The sequence below is a fragment of the Mesoplodon bidens genome (assembly GCF_964165515.1).
Source record: "Mesoplodon bidens genome assembly, contig: HAP1_SCAFFOLD_186, whole genome shotgun sequence".
Taxonomy (NCBI): domain Eukaryota; kingdom Metazoa; phylum Chordata; class Mammalia; order Artiodactyla; family Ziphiidae; genus Mesoplodon; species Mesoplodon bidens.
The window spans coordinates 294,259-307,269 of record NW_027671824.1 but is presented as its reverse complement, the minus strand read 5'-3'; the positions used below and the strand labels follow the sequence as shown (position 1 = coordinate 307,269).

The 13,011-nt window shown below is 42.2% G+C and overlaps 1 pseudogene across 1 annotated transcript in view; it reads right to left on the bottom strand.

The window, feature by feature from the left end:
* Positions 1-11,794: 11,794 nt before the first annotated feature.
* Positions 11,795-13,011, bottom strand: part of LOC308610971 (putative helicase senataxin) — a 69,834-nt pseudogene continuing 68,617 nt past the window's right edge. The window contains exon 25 of the transcript in view: positions 11,795-12,571. The product of the transcript in view is annotated as a putative helicase senataxin (transcript). The remainder of the gene's footprint in view (positions 12,572-13,011) is intronic.

The following is a 13,011-nucleotide window of genomic DNA, read 5'->3' as shown; positions in this document are numbered from 1 at the left end:
GAGAGGACTGGAGTTGGCGATGTGAACACAGCTTGAATGGGTTAGTGCAGCACGGCTAGCCGGGAGGGAGTCCGGGAAGAAGTCTGGAGCTTCCAGAGAGGCAAGAGACATTTTCTTCCCTCTTTGATTCCTGGTGCGCGAGGAGAGCGCTACTTAAAGGAGCTCCAGAGAAGGGTGAGAGTTGTGGCTATCAGCGTGACCCCAGAGATGGGCATGAGATGCTAAGGCTGCTGCTGCCACCACCTAGAATCCTGTGTAGAAGCACAGGTCCCTCCTCATGCCTCCGTGAACAGGAAGCAGAGCAGCCCGCCAGTGTCAGGGTCCCGAGATCCAGGGACAACTTCCCCAGGAGAATTAATTGTGCACCTCAGGCTGCTGCAAAGTCACGCCAGATTTGGACACCACAGGCCAGACCTGCATCCATATGCCTCCATCCCCACGGCCTGAGAGAGGCAGAGCCACTGAATCAGTGGCTCCTTTAACCCTGTCCTGTCTGAGCGAAGAACAGACACCCTCAGGCAAGCTACATGCAGAGGCAGGGCCAAATTCATAGCGGAAACACAGGAGCTGTGCGAGCAAAGAAGAGAAAGGGGGGCTTCTCTGGTGGCACAATCATTGAGAATCCGCCTGCTAATGCAGGTAACACGGGTTCGAGCCCTGGTCTGGGAAGATCCCACATGCCACGTGGAGCAACTAGGCCCGTAAGCCACAACTACTGACCCTGCACGTCTGGAGCCTAAGCTCCACAACAAGAGAGGCCACGACAGTGAGAGGCCTGCACACTGTAATGAAGAGTGGCCACTGCTTGCCAAAACTAGATAAAGCCCTCACACAGAAATGAAAACCAAGTACAGTTAAAAATAAATAAATAAATGAAAGTACACTTAATTAAAAAATATATTTTTAAAAGATATTTCACACCAGGGTCAAAAACTAAAACAAACAACAAAACACAGACAACAAAAACAAAAAAGATAAAGGGAGATCTCTCCCAGCAGCCTCAGGAGCAGCAGACTAATTCTCCACAATCAACTTCATGTACCCTGCATCAGTGGAATACCTGAATAGACAATGGTTCATCCCATATTGATGGGTGGACTTTGTGAGCAAGATATATTATTTATTCCTCTTTTCCTCTTTTTGTGAGTGTGTATGTGTATGCTTCTGTGTGAGATTTTGTTTGTATAGCTTTGCTTTCACAATTTGTCCTATGGTTCTGTCTGTCAATTTTTTTTTTACTTATAAAATATTTCTTTCCTTAATAATTATTTTTTATTTTTGTTTTAATAACTTTTTAAATTTTATCTATCTTTTCTTTTTTCTTGCTTTCCTTCCTTCCTTCTTTCTTTCCTTCTTTCTACTTTTTCTCCCTTTTATTCTGAGCCATGTGGATGAAAGGCTCTTGGTGCTCCAGCCAGGAGTCAGTGCTGTGCCTCTGAGGTGGGGAAGCCAAATTCAGGACACTGGCCCACAAGAGACCTCCCAGCTGCACATAATATCAAATGGTGAAAATCTCACAGAGATCTCCGTCTCAATGTCAAGACCCAGCTTCACTCAACAACCAACAAGCTATGGTGCTGGACACCATATGCCAAACAACTAGCAAGACAGGAACACAACACCACCCATTAGCAGAGAGGCTTCCTGAAATCATAATAAGGCCACAGACACCCTAGAACACAACACTAGACCTGGAAATTTTCACCAGAAAGACAAGATCCAACTGCATCCACCAGAACACAGGCACCAGAGTCCCCTCCACCAGGAAGCCTACACAACCCATTGAATGAACTTTAGCCACTGCAGACAGACACCAAAAACAATGGGAACTACGGACCTGCAGCCTGCAAAAAGGAGACCCCAAACACAGAAAGATGAGCAAAATGAGAAGACAGAAAAACACACAGCAGATGACGGAGCAAGGTAAAAACCCACCAGACCTAGTAAATGAAGAGCAAATAGGCAGTCTACCTGAAAAAGAATTCAGAATAATGATAGTGAAGATGATCCAAAATCTGTGAAATAGAATAGAGAAAATGCAAGAAACATTTCACAAGACCTAGAACAAGTAAAGAAGAAACAAGTAATGATGAACAGCACAATAAATGAAACTAAAAATACTGTAGAATGGATCAGTAGCAGAATAACTGAGGCAGAAAAAATGGATAAGTGACCTGGAAGTAAAATAATGGAAATAAAACTGCAGAGCAGAATAAGGAGAAAAGAATGAAAAGAACTGCAGACAGTCTCACAGACCTCTTGGACAATATTAAATGCACCACATTCGAATCATATGTGTCCCAGAAGAAGAAGAGAAAACGAAAGGGACTGAGAAAATATTTGAAGAGATTATAGTTCAAAATATCCGTAATATGGGAAAGGAAAAATTTAATCAAATCCAGGAAGCACAGAGTCCCATGCAGGATAAATCCAAGGAGAAACACGCCAAGACACATATTAATCAAACTCTCAAAAATTAAATACAAAGAAAACATATTAAAAGCAGCAGGGGAAAACAAACAAACAAACAAACAACACAAAAGAGATTCCCCATAAGGTTAACAGTGGATCTTTCAGCAGAAACCCTGCAAGCCAGAAGGGAGTGGCAGGACATATTTAAAGTGATGAAGGAGAAAAATCTACAACCCAGATTACACTACCTAACAAGGATCTCATTCACATTTGATGGGGAAATTAAAAACTTTAACGACAAGCAAAAGCTGAGAGACTTCAGCACCACCAAACTAACTTTACAGCAAATGCTAAAGGAACTTTTCTAGGCAAGAGACACAAGAGAAGAAAAAGATCTACAAAAACAAATACAAAATAATTAAGAAGTGGGAAGGGGAACATACATACTGATAATTACTTTAAAGGTAAATGGGTTAAATGCTCCGACCAAAAGACACAGACAAGCTGAATGGATACAAATCCAAGACCCATATATATGCTGTGTACAAGAGACCCACTTCAGACCGAGGGACACATACAGAATGAAAGTGAGGGGATGGAAAATGATATTCCATGCAAATGGAATTCAAAAGAAAGCTGGGGTAGCAATTCTCTTATCAGAAGAAAATAGAATTTAAAATAAAGACTATTACAAGAGACAAAGAAGGACACTACATAATGATCAAGGGATCGATCCAAGAGGAAGATATGACAATTGTAAATATTTATGCACCCAACATAGGGGCACCTCAGTACATAAAACAAATACTAACAGCCATAAAAGGGGAAATCGACAGTAACATATTCATAGTAGGGGACTTTAACACCCCACTTTCACCAATGGACAGATCATCCAAAATGAAAATAAATAAGGAAACACAAGCTTTATGTGATACATTAAAAAAGGTGGACCTAATTGATATTTATAGGGCATTCCATCCAAAAACAACAGAATACACATTTTTCTCAAATGCACATGGAACGTTCTCCAAGATAGATCATATCTTGGGTCACAAATCAAGCCTTGGTAAATTTAAGAAAATTGAAACTCTATCAAGTATCTTTTCCGACCACAATGCTATGAGACTAGATAGCAATTTCAGGAAAAGATCTGTAAAAAAATACAAACGCATGGAGGCTAAACAATACACTACTTAATAACGAAGTGATCACTGAAGAAATCAAAGAGGAAATCAAAAAATACCTAGCAACACATGACAATGGAGACATGATGACCAAAAACCTATGGGATGTAGCAAAAGCAGTTCTAAGAGGGAAGTTTATAGCAATACAATCCTACCTTAAGGAACAGGAAACATCTCAAATAAACAACCTAACCTTGCACCTAAAGCAATAAGAGAGAGAAGAACAAAAAACCCCCAAGGTTCGCAGAAGGAAAGAAATCAAAAACATCAGATGAGTAATAAATGAAAAAGAAATGAAGGAAACAACAGCAAATATCAAGAAAACCAAAAGCTGGTTCTTTGGGAAGATAAACAAAATTGATAAACCATTAGCCAGATTCATCAAGAAAAAAAGGGAGAAGACTCAAATCAATAGAATTAGAAATGACAAAGGAGAAGTAACAACTGACACTGCAGAAATACAAAAGATCATGAGAGATTGCTACAAGCAACTCTATGCCAATAAATTGGACAATCTGGAAGAAATGGAAAACTTCTTAGAAATGCACAACCTGCCAAGACTGAATCAGGAAGAAATAGAAAATATGAACAGACCAATCACAAGCACTGAAATCGAAACTGTGATTAAACATCTTCCAACAAACAAAGCCCAAGACGAGACGGCTTCACAGGCGAACTCTATCAAACAACTAGTGAAGAGCTAACACCTATTCTTTTCAAAGTCTTCCAAAATATAGCAGAGGGAGGAACACTCCCAAACACATTTTAGGAGGCCAACATCACCGTGATACCAAAACCAGACAAGGATGTCACAAAGAAAGAAAACTACAGGCCAATGTCACTGATGAACATAGATGCAAAAATCCTCCACCAAATACTAGCAAAGAGAATGCAACAGCACATTAAAAGGATTCATTTAACCATTGATAAACAATGACATAGTTAATGACTATGCCTTGCATATTTTAGGTAAATATTAGTACAGTGAACAAGGGAGTGCAAATATCTCAGTAAAGTAATTAATTTCATTTCCTTCAAATATGTATATTCAGAAATGGAATTGCTAGGTTATATGGTGGTACTGTTTTTACTATTTTGAGGAACATCCGAATTATTTTCCATAGTGGTTGTACTAAGTTACATTCCCACCAACAGTCTGTAAGTGTTCTCTTTTTTTCTACATGCTTGACTACACTTTTATGTCTTGTCTTTTTCATAATGACCACTATAAAATGTGTGAGTCGATATCTTTTTGTGGTTTTATGTTGCATTTCTCTTACTAGTACAGAACTTGAGCAAATTTTCATGTGTCTGTTGGTCATTCATAGGTCTCCTATGAGAGGAATATATCTGCTAAAGTGTTCAGCCCACTTTTTAATTAGATTATTCAGCTTTTGTTTTAATTGTGTCCTTTTATGTTTGGACATTAGTCCCTTAGCTGTCATGTAGTTGGCAAATCTTTTCTCCCATTCCATAGAATTCCTATGCTTCCTGTTCCATTGCCTCTTTACTCTGTTCAAATATACGCACACACACACACATATATACACGTATACAGAAAAAAAAACTATAACCCCCACCTAGCCATAACATTGTGGACAGTTCCCAGCTACCGGGATCTATTTACATCTGGCGCTGAAACTCTGCCCCAGAGAGGTGGGTGTAACTCCAACATCGCTAGGACCACAGGATGTGTCTCTAGACCCCTAACTACCTTAGATTGCTAGGTAAGGAGTACTCCAATCAAGGCACTTATGTTACTAAGAATGGAACCCACAAAGTCTGGCTCCTGTGACCAAGGGGTTTACTGGTGGGATAAGGGGATTATGATGCAAAGGGCGGGGCTCCAATCAGTCCCCATCTGGCATGCAGTACTCCTGGCTTGCTTCCTGGGGAAGGGAGCATCTGACCGTGCTGCTGTCTGGAGCTCTGATGTCACAGCCTCAAGCCCAGAAACATCCACGTCTGGGTGCTCTGGAGTGCCTTCCTGTCCTGTGTCCCTACGTGACAAAGGTCTGAACACTGCCTGGGAAAACTCTTCTACGTGGGTACCAGAGGAATGTGACAGGAAAAGCAGTAACAACCCCAAAGTCCATCAGAGTAGAACGGGCTAACTGGGGTGTGTTCCTAAAATGGAATACTACCCTCCACCCAAAAAGAGTGGATAACGGCTAGTCATCTCAGAAATATAAGGATGAGGGGGAGAAAAGTCAGCTCCAGAATACCCATTGTATATAACACATAAACTTCAAAATTAAGTAAATATAATTTGGGGGTGTGCAGTGAAACTTTATACAAACTACAGAATTCAGAATTCGGGTTACAACTAGGTGGAAGGGGGTGGTGGGGCGGAGTGTCTGGAAGAAACACGGAGTGACCTTTCCAGATGTCAGCAGTGCCGTTACTTACGATGGGGTGGGGGGTACACGAGTGTCTATTTTATTATGTCTTTCCTTTTACATCACTTATATACACTCTGATGTGTATGATTTATTTCACAAAAGTTTTAAGAGCCAGGTCTGTGCCAATCAGTGGTCTGAGAATCACTGTGGACATACACCATTCCCAGGTCACATATTTGTTTTTTAACTTGCTTTGGATGCCAACCTTAATTCACGCAGGAAGATAAAAACTTCCCTTAGTGGCTGCTTTCTAACTTTGTAAAGACTGAAAATTAAATCTGAGATGATGTAGTAAATTAAAACGATAGTGATGTTTTTAGATCAAATTGTATGTGTTAAAGTGTGTTTGATGGCTCGTTTTTAACATTGAAGAGAATTTGGCATATTCATCTCAGATTAGTTTTGTTATTTCAATTAGAAACCTACTAAATAACTCAGTTTAGGATTAAATGGAAAATTTAAGAACATTGTATTAAATGATATTTATTTGTTTTATTATTATTATTTTTTGATGTGAGGAAAAGAAACCTCAGGTTTTCTGGTTTCTTTTTTTATATTGTGAATTTTATTTTACTTTTTTATACAGCAGGTTCATATTAGTTATCCATTTTATACATATTAGTGTACGTATGTAAATGGTATTTTTAAAAGAACTAGAGATTCACCGTGTTTATGAGTTTATTAGATTCACTAGATCAGGTTAAATACTAGAAGAGGTGGCAATTAAAGGGCTTAAAAAGAAAATTAGGGAACAGTTCTCAGAGCTTTCTGAGATGCTCTTCCTGGGTTAGAATCCTCAAATTTGGCTCAAATAAAATTTTCCAATTTTTTCTTTAAAAAAGTTTAATTTAAAAAAATAAAAGATTTAATTTATAAATGCACTTAAAAAAAACAGTGATGCCCTTATGCCTTTTTATGGCAGTAGACGATAAAAAAAAAGATCAGAATTAACTATTTCAGATACTTGCAATGACCAGGGTGGGTATTTGGTAAAGGAAGCAGCAGCAATGTTTTGTAGTTTTCTGGAGGACCAGGAAAAGAGGCCCGTGTGAGCGGGGACTGTGGGAAAATCCTCATAGAAAACCCATCCCTCTGACCAGAGGAACCCAAATAAGATGTCCCTGTGACCTGAATGGTGGCAGTGTGGTTTTTGTTTTGTGTTTTTTTTTTTAATAATTTTTATGGGAGTATAGTTGATTTTAAATGTTGTGTTAGTTTTTGCTGTACAGCAAAACAAATCAGTTATACATACACATATATCCATTCTGATTTAGGTTCTTTTCCCATAGAGGCCGTTACAGACTAACAAGAAGCGTTCCCTGTGCTATACAGTAGGTCCTTACTAGTTACCTATTTTATACATAGTAGTGTGTACATGTCAATCCCAATCTCCCAATTTATCCCTCCCCCTCCCCTTCCCACCGGTAACCATGTTTGTTTTCTACATCTATGACTCTATTTCTGTTTTGTAAATAAGTTCATTGGTACCATTTTTTTAGATTCCACATATAAGTGACATCATATGATATTTGTCTCTGACTTACTTCACTCAGTATGACCATCTCTAGGTCCACGCATGTTGCTGCAAATGGCATTATTTTGTTCTTTTTTATGGCCGAGTAATATCCCATTGTATATATGTACCACATCTTCTTTATCCATTCCTCTGGGGATGGACATTTAGGTTGCTTGGCTATCGTAAATAGTGCTGCAATAAACATCAGGGTGCACGTATCTTTTCAAATTATGGTTTTCTCTGGATATATTCCCAGACCTCCTTCCCCAGCCCCACTCTGCGGCCCTTGGGAATCTCCTTCTGAACAAAAGCAGAGATGGCCAGATGGTTTTTGGTGGTGGGCCTCGCCCCACTCAGGGCCCGTGGGGGGACCATTACTGAGGAAGGCAGACGTGACCCTGATGGGCCCCAAGGCTGCTCCCCCTCCCTCCTGAACCCTTAGGAGCCAGGCCGCAAGGCTGGTCACTCGACAGAAACACCTGGGAGTGAGTTTAAGCTTAAGTTTAAAAAAGGAAAAGGCGACAAGTACTTGCCCCCAGACCCATGAAATCAGGAATTCTACAGTAGGGCCCGGGAGTGGGAATTTTTCTGAAGTTCCCCCAGGTGACTCCAAAGTGCACCTCCCAGGCTGAAAACTACTAACAATTTGATTTGCAGCAAGACTCCTTAGACCAAAGGCAACAGTGTCCACCAGCACGGCTGGGCCCAAGCTCTAACGAAGAGAGCACAAAGGCAGCTCCTGTGGTTCCGAGCACCTTCCAACTGCAGACACCATTTATGCCATTTGACTTGGCAAATGCCTTCTGTACAGCAGGACAGGGTGACGATAACTCAGGTCCTTTCAGAGTTATGGAGGGACCCCCTGTGTACAGAACCAGCCTTCACGGTGCTGCAGAACATTGGGAATTCTATTTAAGCTGAAGCTAAATTTTAGTTTCCTCCCTGAATTATTTATTCCTCAAAAAATAAATGGTGAACCCCAGGAGATGGTGGTGACAGCGCGTGTTGGTCAGGAGGGACTTTAAAAATCACTGCTCCAGCTGCTGCAGTAACAAATTCCACAAATAAAATGGCCATCGCAGAGCGCTCACCTCCCATCAGGTCACTTGGCAAGCTGATCTCGCCCCAGAACACGTATGTCACTTTACGCTCGTGGGTGGTTGGTGCCTCCATCCGGAATGAGTGGGAGGCACAGCGAAGCTGATGGTGCCCATGTCCTGGCGGAGCACAGCACATCTGACTGCACCCCCTGAAGCCACTGCTTTTATAAAACGAGTTGTACTTTTGTAACCAGCAGTGGTGACCCCAACTTGGCCATCTATTCCCTGCGCCCCCATTGGTGCCCCGGGAGCTCCTTTCGTGGGTCACTGTTCATCCATCCCTCCTCTCTCACCCGCTCCCCAATCTTAGCCTGGAGGTGAGCGTGCGTTTCTGGACCAAACGTCAACGTGTAACTGACACCACAACTAGCCACAGTGCACCCTGCAACCTTACGGGTAAGATTCCAAGAACAGCTGAGAAGCAAGGAGAGCTGGGGTTGTGGACTAGATGAGAAATCTGAATAAAACAAATCCCCACCAGATAATTGTGGCATAAAATAAATCTAATGGCAGACTAAATGGAGTATCTGGGAAGTACCTTGAACCTTCATTCAAAAACACATAACTCCTAAACCACGTCAGTTTTCTTGTTTCCACTTTTAATTCTGCCATTTTCCCTTAATGTTCAGGTTTTAACAAAGACAACAGGGCTATTGCTTGCCAAATCCCAGCTAGGAATTCAGAGCATAGAACAAATCAAAACTACAGCCAAAAAATTATCTGTACAACTAACTTTAGAAAATAGTTTAGTACAATTTTGTTGTATAACTCATTTACAGGTTAATCACATGTACTTATCAAATTTCCTCCTGATAATACATGAAAACAAAAACTCAATAAACTATGCATAGTAAATCCAAAGCAAATTATATACAAAGAAGCAAAACAAATTTTTAAGTACAATATATGCATGTTCAAAGAACTAAGACTGAAAGAAGGCCACTTTCTTTAACGCCAGGGCAAGGACGAAACTAACAGCTGCATTTTTCACCTGCAGTAAGGTTAACCACCAATCAACAACACTGCACTGACAGCCACATCAGGAAAGGCCACACTGTACATATGAAATGCTTCATGCAAATACATACATCAACAGGAACCACCAATCGATTCCAATGCAATGTCAGGTATGACTGTTTCCTGCTGGGAGAGGCTGTCAGGACACAGGCTTGCTCATTACCAGAGATGATGCACTAATTCTCACGTTGCCAGACCAGGTGGAAGGTGGACCAAAAGTGAACACAACGTGTGAGAACAGGCACCAAACTTAACTGGAAATAACATCGTTTGGGTGGGGCAGCAAAGTACGTACGGTGGGGAGCACTTACTTCACGTGTTGTGTGAGCGGAGTGGGAGAAGTTCCTGACCCCAGCTCTTTCCAGCATGCCTCTTCTCTAAGCTTACAGGTTTTAGATTCTCTACATTGTCACTACAAGTGTCTGCTAAATGAAGCATTTTACCAAGATCGCAGGAAAGTAAACTTAAAGAAACAATGAGCTTTCTTGCCAAAGGCCAGGCAGGAAGCTTACGAAGCCCCTACCCAGAGTGGGGCTCAGCCCGCCTCTGTCAACAGGGAGCAGGGGCTAACTGTGGGGACAGAGCACGTGCTCCCCGAGTGACAGGACTGTTCAATCCCATCAGCAGAGGTCTGGAAACCAGAGGGAGGGACAAGGGTAACAAAGAAGTAGCATGCTTAAACCTTTGGGAACCAAATGTTTTTTTTTGAAAGCTCTTAATAACCTGCTTCAGTAGAATTCCTGATGAACACAAAGCCCTTTTTGCTTAAAAAGCAGATGACTGAAAAAGTTTCAAATGGTGCACATTCGTCTTCAGGAATGCATGCTTTCTCCCCCAAATTAACTAGGGCTGCAAAGCATTCACTACAAACCGCTAGTTCAAACAATGGTCAACTGTTACTAACACAGATTCTCAGTCTGTGATACCTCAACATCAGTGTGTGTGCGCTTGGAAAACTGGACTTTGACATTAGGCAGCCCTGCCCTCCATCAAGTCTCTCAAATCACCACCCACCATGGCCACTTCCTTTCACAGAAGCACAACCCCTCTAACCAGATCTTCCACCACAGCGGTGTATTTGCGTCACTTACGATGGTTTCCAAAGATGACAGGCAATCTGTCAACTCTCTCCCTGTTCTCAACTCCCAAGCATTTGCACTCCTCTCCCATCCTTCGCTTCTTAGAGGATGTTTCTCTCCTGCCTATAATATTGTATCTGGTCTGCCCTAACTGGTTCTCAAGCTGCCTGGTGACCAGTATCCCTTGGGAAGATGTTAAACATCCAGATTTTCATGAGTTGGATTCTCTTGGTGATCCCCAGGCTTCCACAAGCCACCCCAGCACTGCTCCAATACTTGGCAACCACTGGATTTGTAACCCACCAGTTGCAGGAAATTCACAATATGCTGGGGGGATCTGAATGACATTTCAAGAATTATTCTTTCATTTCACATTCTTCTATCTCACGAAGAATGAGAATTTTAGCTAGAGAACTACGTGCTGACTACAATGGGCAGACAAACTCATCACAGAAATGTAACATCCTGTGCCAAGGTGCCTCGTCTAAAAAGGTGCAGGAGTGGAACTTCACCTAACAGAGCTCTGCTTCCCAGGGTCTTGCCCAGGACACTCCAGTTGGTTTAACAGGACTCTGACTCAACACATTGACTCACTTCTCTCAGGCCACCTGGGCTGTTAAAAACATCTGTTTGCTACAACAATCTCTGAAAGGAACTGCCCTGCTCCCATCTTTTTTTTTTTTTAAATATAAGGTTGGTTCCGTTGAAAATGATTAACATTTTAAGCAGGGGAAAGAAAAGCTGTCTACCAGATTAAATTTTAAGAGGATTCTGTTATTTGCTATACAAATATACATTCCAACTTTTACAGCATCCTCTTAAAATCCTCCAGTCTGACCTTTCCTACAGAAGAACAAGAGATCAACATTTTAAGTCTTCGACTTCGAGGACATTATTACTGATACACAAATGCCTTGTGAAAGCTTTTGCAACTGACAAAATGTACTGAAGATGACCAAGAGGCCCATGTGTTAGGATACATTTTCTGTTTTCCAACAGCACACAAACTCCTTTAAGGAAAAAAATATAATCTTATCTGGACATTCCTACTAGCTGGTCATCTGAAATGTGCAGTAATGCTTGTGGCTGACAGTCTCATTTGGCTCCACTACAAAAGCTTCCTCTTCTTCAAGCTACTGTCCTCCTCCTCCAGTCCCCTCTCGTCCCAGCCTGAGTTCCTCTTTGTGTGGTGGCTCAGAGAGCCACGCCTCTCCTGATCCCCCTTGGTGAAGGCCCTGGTCTCCCTCCTGTGGCTGAGTGCCTCCCCTTCCTGGGCACATCTTCTCTCACTCGTGGAAGTACTGGTACTAGCAGCTGGAGGATCACACTGCATATGAGGTCTGTGGTTGTTCACAGCAGCTCCCTTGGCGGGGGCCTGCTGCCTGATACTGGTCAGATCCTGGTGACTTCCGGGGGAGCCTGGCTCTCCAGAGGGAGGCGTTGCTCCAGGATACCGGGGGCTCGAGGGCTGCAGCTCACAGAGGCACTTCCCTTTGGCTTCACAGCCCAAGCCCATCCTCCTAAGCAGTCGTGGGTCCCGAAGCCAGTCCTGAAGGGGTGGCCTTTCAGGGTCCTTTGCAGTAACAGTGACAGTGGCTTCTTTGGACTCAGAGGGTGAGGGGTACAGGGAAGAAGCAAGAGACATCTTGGCAAATTCACTGTCTAGCTTGTTGCTGGGCACTCTGCCCTGGGGTCTGGACACCTCTGGGGTGATAGCAGGAGGGTGAGTCAGACTTCTCTGCAGTACGGGCCTGCGTTTCAGAATCTTCATTGCATCGTGTCTATAGTTTTTGTTGCAAGTCTTAATAATGGCACCACGCTTCTGCGCATCCTGAATCAGGTGGTTCCAATGCTGGTTTTCCTTGAAACAAAGAGAAGGAAGAAAATTACATCCCAAAGAAACACTCATATGCTTGGGAAGCAGAGGTTCCAGCTTTCACTTCTGAACAAATAGTAAGTATACTTTCGTGAACAGATTCTCAAGAATCCATTACTTTTCAGACAAGGCTGAAAGGAAAAATAAGGTCGAATACAAAACTATAAAGCCATGCTGCTAGAACAGAACACTGGGAACCACCTCTAAGAAAGTACTTCCATCATTTTACCACTGATACTCAGGCCACGTGGTGAATTAGCTGTCATGCAAATCTGTACCAACTGCCGGTAGCCTCATGTAGCTCTTTAATCTTCAATTAAATAAAATTAAAAATTCATTTCCTCAGTTGCACCAGCCACATTTCAAGTGCTCAGCAGACACATGTGACTACGGTTAGTATCCTGGACAACACAGACACAGAAGGG